General features: G+C 38.8%; 1 pseudogene; it reads left to right on the top strand.

Annotated features, from left to right (window-relative positions):
* The first annotated feature begins 9,701 nt into the window (after positions 1-9,701).
* On the top strand, positions 9,702-12,562 carry LOC149250672 (1-phosphatidylinositol-3-phosphate 5-kinase FAB1A pseudogene; annotated as a pseudogene).
* The last annotated feature ends 614 nt before the right edge of the window (positions 12,563-13,176 follow it).

The following is a 13,176-nucleotide window of genomic DNA, read 5'->3' as shown; positions in this document are numbered from 1 at the left end:
GTCATAAAGATTGTAGGAGAATTTGTCAACCCGAAATGCATAACCAACCATTCAAAAAGGCCCTCATTGGATTTGAAGGCAGTCTTCCACACATTGGAGGGTTCGATTGGTACCTGGTGATATCCGGTCTTCAAGTCGATTTTGCTGAAATATTCCCCCCCTTGAGTTGATCCAGAAGGTTGTCAATCTGTGGGATCGACTACTTATTCTAGACAATGATATTGTTCACCACCCAAAAGTCAATACAAATTCTCCAATTTCCATCCTTCTTCTATAGCAACACAATCGGGCTCCCACAAGGTGACGAACTTGGTCGAATGTGACCTTTCTACAACAACTCCTAAATCTGCCTCTTGATTTCGTAGTTCTCCATAATAGAGCGCCAATATATTGGCCCCTTTGGCAACAATGCACCTGGGGTCAGATCGATGGAGTGCTTGACCTGATAGTACAGAGGCACCCCTACGAGGGAGGTGAAGATGTCCTCATACTCCTCCACGACCTTGTCCATCTGTTGCTATCATGCGGAGGGGCCCTCTCTGGAGGTCGTGGCCACTTTCTTCTTCTTTCCCTGAGGGCATATCATCAGGAAAAAAAAAATCTCGGTTTTGGAAATGAGCTCACTAAATTGTTTTGTAGTAACCAAAGAGATGGCGGTAGGTGGTGCTACCTCCAATATCCTTTACAAATTATTTCCCAAGGTAACAATAACAATACGAGTCCTTGACTCATACACAGCATGTCGCTTCCACAAGTATGGTTGGCCTAATAATACATCACAAACATCAATAGGAGCAACGTCACATAATATCTCATTCGTGAAGGGCTTGATGCTGTATGGAAGGTGACACTATTGGCTGACACGAAGATCCTATCCTTGGTAAAGCCATCTAATGGTGTATGGTGTGGTTGTGTTGTGGTCGGTAAGCCCAACTGCTTCACAACCTCTACTGAAATGAGGTTCTTTTGGCTCTTGTTGTTGACAATGAACTATATCAGGGAACCCTTTACCCACATCTGGGAGTGGAAGAGGTGCTCCTCCTCCTCTGGATCTTCAGGTTCCTCCTTCTAGATCTTCCTGGTGGCAATGGTGGCATTGGGCTCCACACCAATAATCTACTTCCCTTTTTCATTCCCCATGTCAGGTTCTAACACAAAGTTAGAACATTCATCTAATTCAGAAGCATTCAACTAAGCCACCAGTGACTTCCTTGCTCGACACTCACTTGTGTTGTGAGTGGAGCTCTTATGGAACTCACACCACTTTCCCATGTTCTTCTTCAACTTTGCGGTGTTGTTCTTTTCTTACGGATTTGGCGGGGTTTCTTAGGCCACCCCACCTTGGGTTTGTCCTTTTTTCTGTGGTTTGGGGGCACATTTCACTTGATTTAGATTCGAATATCCAAAGTATCTATTTTTCTCTTTAAGCTTCTGCTCAATCTTGACAGCGTATCGGTACGTTGTGCCGAGAGAGGATATGTCCAAGAACTCCTTCTCATCCTGGATGTGCCTGTAGGCAGTCGCGGTACTTGAGTACCAAATGTTTATCAAAATCCTTGATACCCAAATTCCTGTGAAGGGTATGAAAAACATTGGTAAAATCTGGCACGTCTTGTTCCCTTCCCTGCCACAGTGTGGTCCACTTTATGCATTTATACTCATAACTCTTGAAAAGGTAGTACTGCTCCCTGATGGCGCCCCGGAATGAATTCCAAGTGGGTGCGGCTGAAAACAGTGAGGGATTATTTCCATCCTTCTGCTCACAGTAGGTTTCCCACCAGTCCTTGACGTGCGGGGTAGCTTTGAAAAGAGAAAAAGTAATATTTTACCGACTGGAAAAATCAGGAATAGAAAAATATCCTTTTAGCAGATTTAACCATTTATCTACAACGTCTGCATCTATTTGGCCCTCAAATATGGGAATGTCAAAGTTTACTTGTACCTTCAAAGGAGTGGCGCCTCCAGAGTGGTTGCTGGATGTGGATGCACTGTATGTGGACAACTGTTGAAGGATCTGGGCAAAGTTATCCATCGACGCATTCCTTTGTTTCTCGAGGGCCTCCTAGAGCAATATTTTAATAGGATCTCCTGCTCCCTCATCTTTCTTTTCTTCCCCCAGGGGCGACCATCGAGGTTTGGGAGGCTGATCTTACAAAGTGTGAGGACCCAACTATAGGTCCTCTAACTACTACTACACTCATTCAAATAAATTTCGCTAATTTTCATAACAAGGAAAATTTCAGGTTTATAAAACATCATAAGCATGAACATAAATTAATTTAATCTACAACATGTATAACTTGTAACAATTTATCTGCAACATGTATAACTTGTAATAATTTACATAACTAAAATAAATGACTGATAATACATGTTCCAATAGCTTAGTTGAGATGCTCCTGAGCTCCATGCTCCTCTTGACTACCCGACTGGATTTGCCTCCTAGCCAACTAGGAAGTAATTCCTAGCCCAGGGAACCTCCACAGGTTCCCTAGCCCTCCGAGCCCAAGTCCAACCAGATGTAGTGTGTCCAAGTTTAACAAACACTCTCCAGATCCAAGTTTGATCTCCCTCCTCTTTCTCCACATCCCTCCTCCAAAACAAAATCCTCCCAAACATAACCAAACCAACACCAAAACCAAGGATCCCTCTCTCCTCTCATCATCCTTCCCCTTTCATGCCTCTTCCTCCCATCCACCTCAACCACCTATCATTAATGTCATAACTACCCCCTCATCCTTTCATTTGACTTTTCTTACCATATCTTCTCCCAAGTGAATTTGAGAGGACATTTTTGGTGATAAGATATGGATATTTAATTTGGTAATTAATTGGGGAGGACCATATCTCCTCCCAAGTAAATTTGAGAGGACATTTTAGGGATAAGATATGGATATTTAATTTGGTAATTAATTGGGAAGGACAATATCTTCTCTCAAGGAGATTTTGAGAGGACATTTTGGGAATAAGATATGGATATTTAATTTGGTAATTAATTGGGGAGGACCATATCTTCTCCCAAGGAGATTTTGAGAGGACATTTTGGGGATATGGATATTTAAATTGGAATAATGGAAGGAGACCATATCCTATCCAAGATTAAATTTGAGAAGACAAGTTGGGAATTGAATAATAACAATAATAAATTTTATATCAGTAAATAAAAATTACAGTTTCCCAAATGAAGGTATTTACCAATATTTCTTGATAATTATAACTCAATATTTTCAGGTAATTTAAACACTAATAAAATTTTCATGATAAGATTAAGTGGGGCATTACATACACCCCTCCTTCAGAAAACTTCGTCTCGAAGTTAGAGTGAAAAGATACAAGGAGTTCGAGGGCATAACAAAATAGAGAGAGAGTTATAGTAGTAAAATTTAATAAGTCAGACAATGATACAACTTCCCATCAAGAGTCACCAACTAATCTATATCCTCCTATCCTTCCTATCCTACTTTCATTCCCACCCTATCCATCCTCTGTTTTTATATACTATGGCATCGACTATACCAATCTAACCACTGATAAAACCAATATGGCGGAGGCATCGACTATATCGACCAAACTTCCCCAGAAGGAAATTGGCAATCATCATCACACGTCTAGGGGAGCGTGTCCATCACTACCCTCCCACAATTCTAGGTTTGGAGGTTCCACGGTGGGAAATACCTCCACCCCTCCTTACAACTAGGGTCAACACCAACTGGAAATCATCATCACATGTCTAGGGGAGCGTGCCCATCACTTCCCTCCTACGATTCTAGGTTTGGAGGTTACACAGTGGGAAATACCTGCACCCCTCCTTACAAATAGGGTTAACACCCTAATATGGACCACACTACAGCGCTAGTTGGACTTGTCATCGAATAATCCAGTCAGGTAGTCTGACCACCTATCATTTATATTTTACCCATGTCATAAGAGTTCATATCAATTAGATACCAAATGTAATAGAAAAATTTACATTATACATTTCCTCATTGGATGTCTCGACCTTCCCCAATGGAAGAGTAGATCTTGGTTATCATATAGTTATTTCTAATCTGCGGGTTAGTTATCATCCATGCATATATATAACAACAAAATAGATATAGATACGTGATCTTAAACATCATATTATTAAGTCTAGTATCCACGTATCAATTTTGTAGTTCATACTGGAAATACATCTTACATTAGATAAATCATAATTTCACTCAATCATTCATTAGATAAATCATATCAACTTAAGCCATACATGAAACAACAATAACTCTGATAAGTCATGCACTAGATAAATCATAACCAAGTAAGTCATACATTAGGTCATACATCGAACATTTCAATTATCAATACCTAAACCATCTAATGATTTATGTAATTAGTTTCACTTATCCAACTAAATGCATCAATATCACATAGTGTTCATAAATAAATAACATGGAACTGCAAATAGAGCCTTAGCATAGGTAGCTATCTAAGTCAAGATGGACATCATAAATGGTCAAAAGTGAGGGGTAATTGCGACATATAGTCTTTGCGTCCTCTCGGGTAGTAGATCTTGGGTTAGACTTGTCCCATTGTATCTTAACTTGGTCCACCAAGTGATTCCTAAGCTATCAAACCCTATGGTATAATATGCACATAGATTTGATCATTATGGTTCCCACGTCTGAGACCTATAATTCCCTCCAGTCAAGTTTGTGGGATTCATCATAAACATAATGTTATAGGAGAGATACGTAAAACCATCATGAGTTTTATGGAAGCGAGGTGGTAGTACAAGACAATAGGACATTGGTCCAATTTTCTCTTTGATTCTAAAAGGTCCTATAAATTGAGGTGTTAACTTCATACCTTTCTCAAATTGAATAGTGTTAGGAATAACAAAAAAAAAAAAAAAAACTCGGTCCTCCACTTTAAAACTTCGATCGGTACTATGTGCATCAACATAAATATTTTCTCCTATGTTGTGCTTCCTTTAAACTTCGTTAAATCTATCTTACCTATTCCTCCATTTTTTTTTGAAACAATCCTATCATGACTATTTCTGTGTCTTCCATCCTTTCGTCAACTCAATGGTGTCCTGCATGGCCTCCCATATAGAGCTTGATAAGGAGGCATCCTGATTGAATTGTGGTAATTGTTGTTATAGGAAAATTTTACCAATGGTAAGTACCTTTCCCACCAAGTCTAATTATCCATGACATACATTATAGGCATATATTCTATAACCCGATTTACTCTTTTAGTCTTTCCATCTATTTATAGACGATATGCAGTGCTAAGGTTTAACTAAGTCCCCAACACTAACTGCAAACTTGTCCAAAATGTATATGTAAAGTGAGATTCCCTATCAAAATGATCTTCGTGGGTAACCCATGTAGCTAGATAACTTCACCTATAAATACTCAAGACAAAATGGGAGCAGTATCTTAGACAAGGTAGTTAGCCACCTAGAGATATAAATACATGGCAATGTTCCATGAGTATTTTTCCTATGGGTAAATACATAATGCCTATGTGCTTTGCTCAAGTTTCATGTAAAAATAAGATCTCTATGACTACTTGAAACTAGTTGAAATGATAAGTATAACATTACCTATGTTGTCATCTTACACATTCTAGCTTTGCTGAGCCGTGATGGGATGACATAGCTTCCTACCATGACTCACATTCTACGATCTTCATTAATTCAATTATGATAGTAAATCTTATTACTACTGATATGTCTAAATCAACTTTGGACATACATCTTTACCATCGTTGTAATGCTTGAGTCAGCATTAGATATGCATAATACAAGTTATAACACATCTGCGATGCATTGTATCAAACCTAGCCCCTAGATGCCTTTCATGGGACAGGGCTTCAATTTTTTTCAACTATGAACTAGGCTCAAAGTTATTTCTCTTAAATTATCACTATCTTGTGACGTTAAATCAGGTTTCTCATAACATTATTAGCGTTAGGATTGCACTAGGCCTCTTGTTGTATCACCGACAAGATTATTTGTTGGGTGATTTAGTCTTGCCTTATCGCAGACTTCAAATGATTTGATTCTTCTGCTCGGAATTTTCTCCAACCCCCAAGCGACAAGGGTATCTATCTAGTCACTCCAAGATGCACATTTTCCAGCGAAAAGTGATACAATCACTTTCTTTATCACTCTAGGAAGATCATTTTCCTGCTATAAAAAGGATTTGTACACCTCTCTTATATTCCAAGAAAAATATTTTCCCTGCTATACAATGAAATTGTGTTCTCTGACTTTAATTCTCCACGATTATCATTTTCCCATGATACAGTGAAATCACATTCTCTTTTGTCTTGCTCCAGGAAGATATTTTCCCTGCAATACAGTGAATTAGTCCCTTTTCTTCATCACCTCAAAAGATTGTTTCCCAACAATACATTGTTGTTAAAAGTAGATTCTCCAACGATATGCATCGAGCCTTATTGCACGGAGGTATAAATTATTGAGCTATATGGAAGAATCAGGCCTCTCTTGAGGATGTCAATGGATAAGCGACATAGGGTTCAACATGATCATCGGCCCGAAGGCCACTTACAGGAAATTGATGCTGGGGTTTTCTCAAAGAAATTTCAACTTTTACCCATGCAAGAACGCACACTAAACCAGAATTGGCATCCAAGAACTTAATTTGAGCATGACCTGACATCCAGAACCACAAATCCCAGTGCTACTACATAGGACTTTGCTCCCACGTCAAACTGGAACCTGTAACCATCTAAATGCATAGAGAATGTCTGTGATTGTACTAGGCACGCATACCACCTGATTTACACAGCTGGTGGTTATTCCCCTACTTATAAGGGGTTCACACTAGTTTCGAACCCCAAATTGACTGTACCAAGCATTTTTAAACTCTGTATAATTGCAAGGAGGTTCGCTGACAGACCTATAGTTTTTAAAACCTACATGAAGCTCATTTAAACCACATTCTGATGCCCAAAGCTGAGACAACAACTTGACATATAGCAAGGTTGGATTTCAAGGTTCAATGTTCAAAGTGAAGGCGTAGCTTGTGGCATATAAGTTTCCTTAATTTCCCACTGGTAAACAAACCAACCTTAAATTATAATCTTTAAGTTCCAAGAATTTTATTGTAGCTACCAACAAGGCTTGTAGCTTTGTTGCTAATAGGGATGCCCCTTCTTTGGAGCCTATGGAGCAAAATCAATTCTAAATCTATTCCTTGATTTTCAAGGCGCTTACTAGGCTCCTCAAAAATTACAACCAAAAGAGATCCACAACACCAAAGATCTATGGCCTCCTACATGTGATGTCTCCATTGAAGAATCAACGCAGATTTTTTGAGAGATCCCCTAGCAATTTGTCAAAGTCAACCATCCCTCCTGGAAATAACATGCTTAAACATGGGCTCTTGGAATTGAAATATCATATGAGCCTTATATATATATATATATATATATATATATATATATATATATATATATATATATATATATATATATATATATATATATATATATATATATATATGCCAGTAATTATACCAACAAGGATACTGCAATCCATCCAACATACACAAAAAATTTGTCGTTGAATGTCCATCGACATGAAGATGTGAAACTCACAAATTTGCAGCAGACTTTGTCATTGCTAGCACTCTCAATGCATCTAATGAAATTCAGGACCTTAAAACCCCAGTGGCAAGGATTTGGCTCCATTATATTTATAAATATAATATCATTACAAAATTATTAGAGGAACTTCCTATCAGCCCTCTATCCATGTGTCATTTAATGACAACAGGGTGTAATTGGGCCTTTGTTGCTCTATCCTATCTTCATACCACTAAGGATCCAAAACATAGGTTTCAATATGCAAAGGAGAAGCATAACCTCTTGTGAAGAATACCGTTCTTCTTGAATATTCGAAAGGCAACAGGTTGATTGAAGGCCATCATATATTCTAGGTCATCCCAACATTGCCTATCAAGCTCATGTTCTTAATATGTTTATCTCCATCTTCTAGTTTTGATCCACTCCATCAAACAAATCAATACGTATAAATGTAATATGAATTGCTTTGTTACAACAAAACATGCATTCAATTCAAGTGAAGTACGCAGATTACAACATTCTCATTAGTTTAAGAAATTCCAACCATGCATTTGAGTTATGTATGGCATGGGATATCCAGTGAATGCAAATATACAATTGCTTGGACCTGACAATAATAATATTTTGAAAATCTTATATATCTATATATATATATATACATATATATATATATATACCTCTTAATGAATTATCCAATGTATGAATTTCACATTGCAATAAAAAAAATGTCAAAAATAACAATTCTGCACCATAAATCCTACATTATGGCCAACATTACATCTTCAACCACCTAAACCTCATTTGAGGCTCCAACCTCCTTAACATCTCTAAGGATCTTATATTGTAAACTTGTGCCTTAAACTCTTTTATTAATGTCCATGAATGGCCAACAAAGACATCTAGTGAGCAACAACATTATGGTCAGGGATAGAGGTATGGTATAAGACTTGTTCCCTTTATGAGTAGGAGAGTCCATCATAGGACTGCTTACTTGCCTATGTAAGTATAAATGCACAGCTGGCCTGTAACATGGCCTTCAGAGATGCCTAGTAGCCATCATTCTTGCATGTAAATGGGCCATTTGTTTAGGAAGGAACAACTAGATCAGGAACCTCAAATCCTACTTTTGTTACTCATCAATGCTTGCTCATGTTAGGTGACCAATGAATATGAGTAACATTATTATAGTATTCAATAGGTCAAATTTTCCCACCACCTATTACTTAAGTGTGAAAACACAAGCACACACACATTTAGACATCAAATTCCCATCGGTTAACACATTGGGCAACCCACAGGCTATGCCCATAATATGTAGTCCTTGACTCCATAGTACGATAGAGACCTACAAGATTTTGGTAAGGCAAGGTGACTAGAGAACTATGACCTTGGGAACTATGACCTCAACCTCGCAAACTATGACCTTGGGAACTTAGGCACTATAATAAAACAGGTTAAATCTGTAAATAAACCATTCAAACTTCTATAAATTTTATCTTGATTTATCTGGAAAAGGAAAATGAATGGAGATGACTACACGAGAACTGATCAATGTGAAACCCTACTAGAGAAAACCCATTTCATCCATCTTGATATTTCAATGTAGTATCGCTGAGACAAGGTCCATAATCAATCAAAACCTTGATGTAGATCGCGTCTTGGGGATGCTTGAACGCATTGAGGCGAATGGCCAGAAGCCCTCTTTTCGCACAGCCTATTGTATTGAGTCAAAGAGGGTCAGATTCCTCCTTCTGACATCATTATCAGAATTTATCTGGCCTTACTATTACGTGGGACATAACCTAAAATGCTGAAAAGCGGGTCGATCTTCTATTATTGTACTAATGAGGCCACTGATAACTTATTTAGAGTATACAGCTGAAATTCTTATCATGAAATGCAAGGAACATCATCCACTTATATAAAACACTATTAGATTGATTGTTGAGATAGACTGTTTTGGGAAATACATTCAGAAATAAGAACTTACATGTGGAGGCATGAAAAATAAAGCCTGAGAATGGAGTCTCTGAAGTTTTGGATGGAAAATATTGGAAACCGGGCTAAGTAGTAAAACCAGAAACTCTGATGAGCATGTTGAGGCAATGAATCTCCCTTCACAAACTAGTAACCAAGAAGAAAGCCAAGACTCAAGGGTGCCAAAAAGGTCTGGAGAAGAATCAGAGGGAACAAACAATGCTAATGAGTGCAATGATGAAGCATCTATGTTTGAGACACTGGGTCCAGATTTAGAGCAGCCGGTGGACATAGAGAAAATTCTTGATATATGGATTCCGCCTGAGGTAGAAGATGAACAATACAAACAAGATATTGGTGTGTTTGATGACGATGATGGTGGTTGGGTTTTGCCCCATTCTACTGGCAGCTTTAGTGACAATGACTACAAGAGTAAAGAGAGATTGAGTGAGGAGTATAGGAAGGCTATGAGATCCATAGTAGATGGGAATTTTAGGGCTCTTGTGTCACAACTTCTTAAGGGAGTGGATGTTCCTATAGGTGAAGAGAATCACAGGGACAACTGGCTGGAAATAGTCACTTCATTGTCATGGCAAGCAGCAAGTCTAGTCAAGCCAGATACTAGCAAGGGAGGAGGGATGGATCCTAGGGGGTATGTGAAGGTCAAGTGTATTGCATGCGGTTGCCCTTTTGAAAGTGAGGTGATTAAGGGAGTTGCTTGTAAGAAGAATGTAGCACATAGGCAGATGACATCAAAATACAAGAATGCCCGAATGCTGCTTCTCGGAGGAGCTTTAGAATATCAGCGAGTCTCAAATCAGCTGTCATCTCTTGATACTTTGCTTCAACAAGAAATGGAACATCTGAAAATGACTGTGATGAAGATAGAAGCTCATCAACCTAATGTGTTGCTAGTTGATAAAACTATGTCCCGTTATGCACAAGAGTATTTTCTGGAAAAGATATATCTTTGGTACTGAATATCAAAAGACCTCTTTTGGACCGTATAACCCATTGCACAGGGGCACAGATTGTACCTTCCGTTGATAATCTGACTGCACCAAAACTGGAACATTGTGAGTTCTTTCGTGTGGAAAAGTTCATTGAGGAGCATGGAAGTGCTAGTCAAGCAGGGAAAAAATAACTGAAAACCTTGATGTTCTTTGATGGTTACCCAAAGTCTTTGGGTTGCACGGTATTGTAAACGTGTTGTTCAATATGCTATCTTTGCAGCTTATCATTTAGCTCTTGAAACTTCTTTGCTTGCAAATGAGGGTGCCACACTTCTTGAACTTACCCTCATATTTCCAATAATTGTTGCACTTCTAGATAAGCAATCGAGTTTGGATAGGTCTATTTCAATGATTCCTGGATTTGTGGCTCCTGCTTCAGGGCAGGCACAAACAGGAGAAGTACAATGTCAGAAGTCCCCCAAAAATAATATGTCGACTATGTGCAACCTACCCTGTAACCCATCAACTTGAACAAAGGAGGTCCCCAACCTCTTGTTAATTATGAGGGAGGACCCTCACCCACTGTTAAATCTACTCCTAGAATTGTTGGACTGCCTCAAATAGCTATTGGTTCCAACCCTTCTTCTGCAAATGGTGTATTGATTTATGATACTGTGGTCAAACAAAAATATATAAATTTAGCTTCTCAAAATACATTCCCTCTAGCTCCCCCATCTCCAACCATAGGTCCTTTAACATCTGGGTTATCATCTTCTATGAAGCAAGTTTTGAAAGCAGCAGGAAACCATGTGGACACGGCTTCATATGAAGCTGGGATTTGTTAATTTGGATTTGAGGATAAAAAGTTATATGGTATAGGTAAAGTTGATGGCTCATCTTTTTCAGTTTCTTATGGATCTCCTCTTGATAACCATTCAAGTGTGGAGAAAAGGTCTCATGAATTTCAGTGGGAGAATAAGGAGAAAAGTGATGATCAAGTCAATAGTAACATAATTTTGGATCAGAAATAAACACGATGTGACATCCAAGATCTTGTATATTGTGAGGCACAAGGGCTCTCCAAAGAAGACTTTCCACCTTCCCCTTCTGATCAGCAGAGTATTCTGGTTTCATTGTCCACTCGTTGTGTGTGGAAGGGAACAATATGTGAACGTGCTCATCTCTTCCGCATAAAATACTATGGGAGCTTTGACAAGCCTTTGGGAAGGTTCTTAAGGGATGATTTATTTGACCAGAGTTATTGGTGTCGTTCCTGTGATGCACCAACAGAAGATCATGTGCATTGCTATACTCGTAAGCAAGGTAGCCTCACAATATCTATCAAACGTCTCATTGAGACCATTTTACCAGGTGAAAGGGAGGGAAAAATATGGATGTGGCATCTATGTCTAAAATGCGCAAGAAAATGTAAAGCTCCACAACCAACTCGAAGAGTAGTGATGTCGGATGTTGCATGGGGTTTATCCTTTGGAAAATTTCTGGAGCTTAGTTTCTCCAACCATGCTGCAGCAAGTAGAGTGGCCAGCTGTGGCCATTCCTTACATAGAGACTGCCTTCACTTTTATGGGTTTGGAAAAATGGTAGCATGCTTCCGCTATGCTTCTATACACGTCCATTCTATGCATTTTCCACCTCCAAAATTAGAATTTAATGATCCAAACCAACAAGATTGGCTCAGAAATGAGGCAGCGGTGGTTGGGAGAAAAAAAACAAGAATAAATAAAATGACAGAGAACTAAAATCTGGGCTTCTGCCTGCAAACACCAATTTTTCTCCCCTAATGTCAATTATCCCTTGAAAACCAAAAACCTTTGTGGTTTTCTAAGGAAGAATCTCTGGATTTGCAGGCTTGCAGGCTTTTGAAGCCAGAAAGCAGCAGCAACCAAAAGGAAAACTATGGCAATGGAATAGGAGGAGGAGACAAATCCAAAGGAAAAATGAAAAAGGCAGCCTTGGGCTTGAATAAAACAAGCGAAAAGACACATGAGGAAAAGGCGTTGGCACATTGTGAGTAAAGGAGGATTAGGACCAATATGGTATGGTAGCTACAGTTTAATAAAGCTAAGATGTCGATAGGGGTTGAGTTGATTGGTAAAGCAGGGTGTTGTTATTTGCTCCACCACAGTTCAAATCACCCCAGTAGCATGTTTCCCCTTGTGAGCCAGTGCACCTGTGTAAACAGACCTGTTATTGTGGTTGGGGTAAGGTGCAGGTCCTAAGCACTTGGAAAAATAGATACCCCTACTCATGGCTGCTTAGATGAAGGAGGGCCACTGTTAGGCCTCATATTTGAAACTGGCTCTGATACCACATGTGAGGACCCAACTATAGGTCCTCTAACTACTACTACACTCATTCAAATAAATTTCACTAATTTTCATAACAAGGAAAATTTCAGGTTTATAAAACATCATAAGCATGAACATAAATTAATTTAATCTACAACATGTATAACTTGTAACAATTTATCTGCAACATGTATAACTTGTAATAATTTACATAACTAAAATAAATGACTGATAATACATGTTCCAATAGCTTAGTTGAGATTCTCCTGAGCTCCATGCTCCTCTTGACTACCCGATTGGATTTTCCTCCCAGCCAACTAGGAAGTAATTCCTAGCCCAGG

Source organism: Pinus tabuliformis, chromosome 7 (genome assembly GCF_031772625.1).
Source record: "Pinus tabuliformis cultivar Carrire ecotype Pingquan chromosome 7, CPIR1, whole genome shotgun sequence".
NCBI lineage: Eukaryota > Viridiplantae > Streptophyta > Pinopsida > Pinales > Pinaceae > Pinus > Pinus tabuliformis.
The sequence above is the reverse complement of the archived record's forward strand: the minus strand, read 5'-3'. Positions and strand labels throughout refer to the sequence as shown.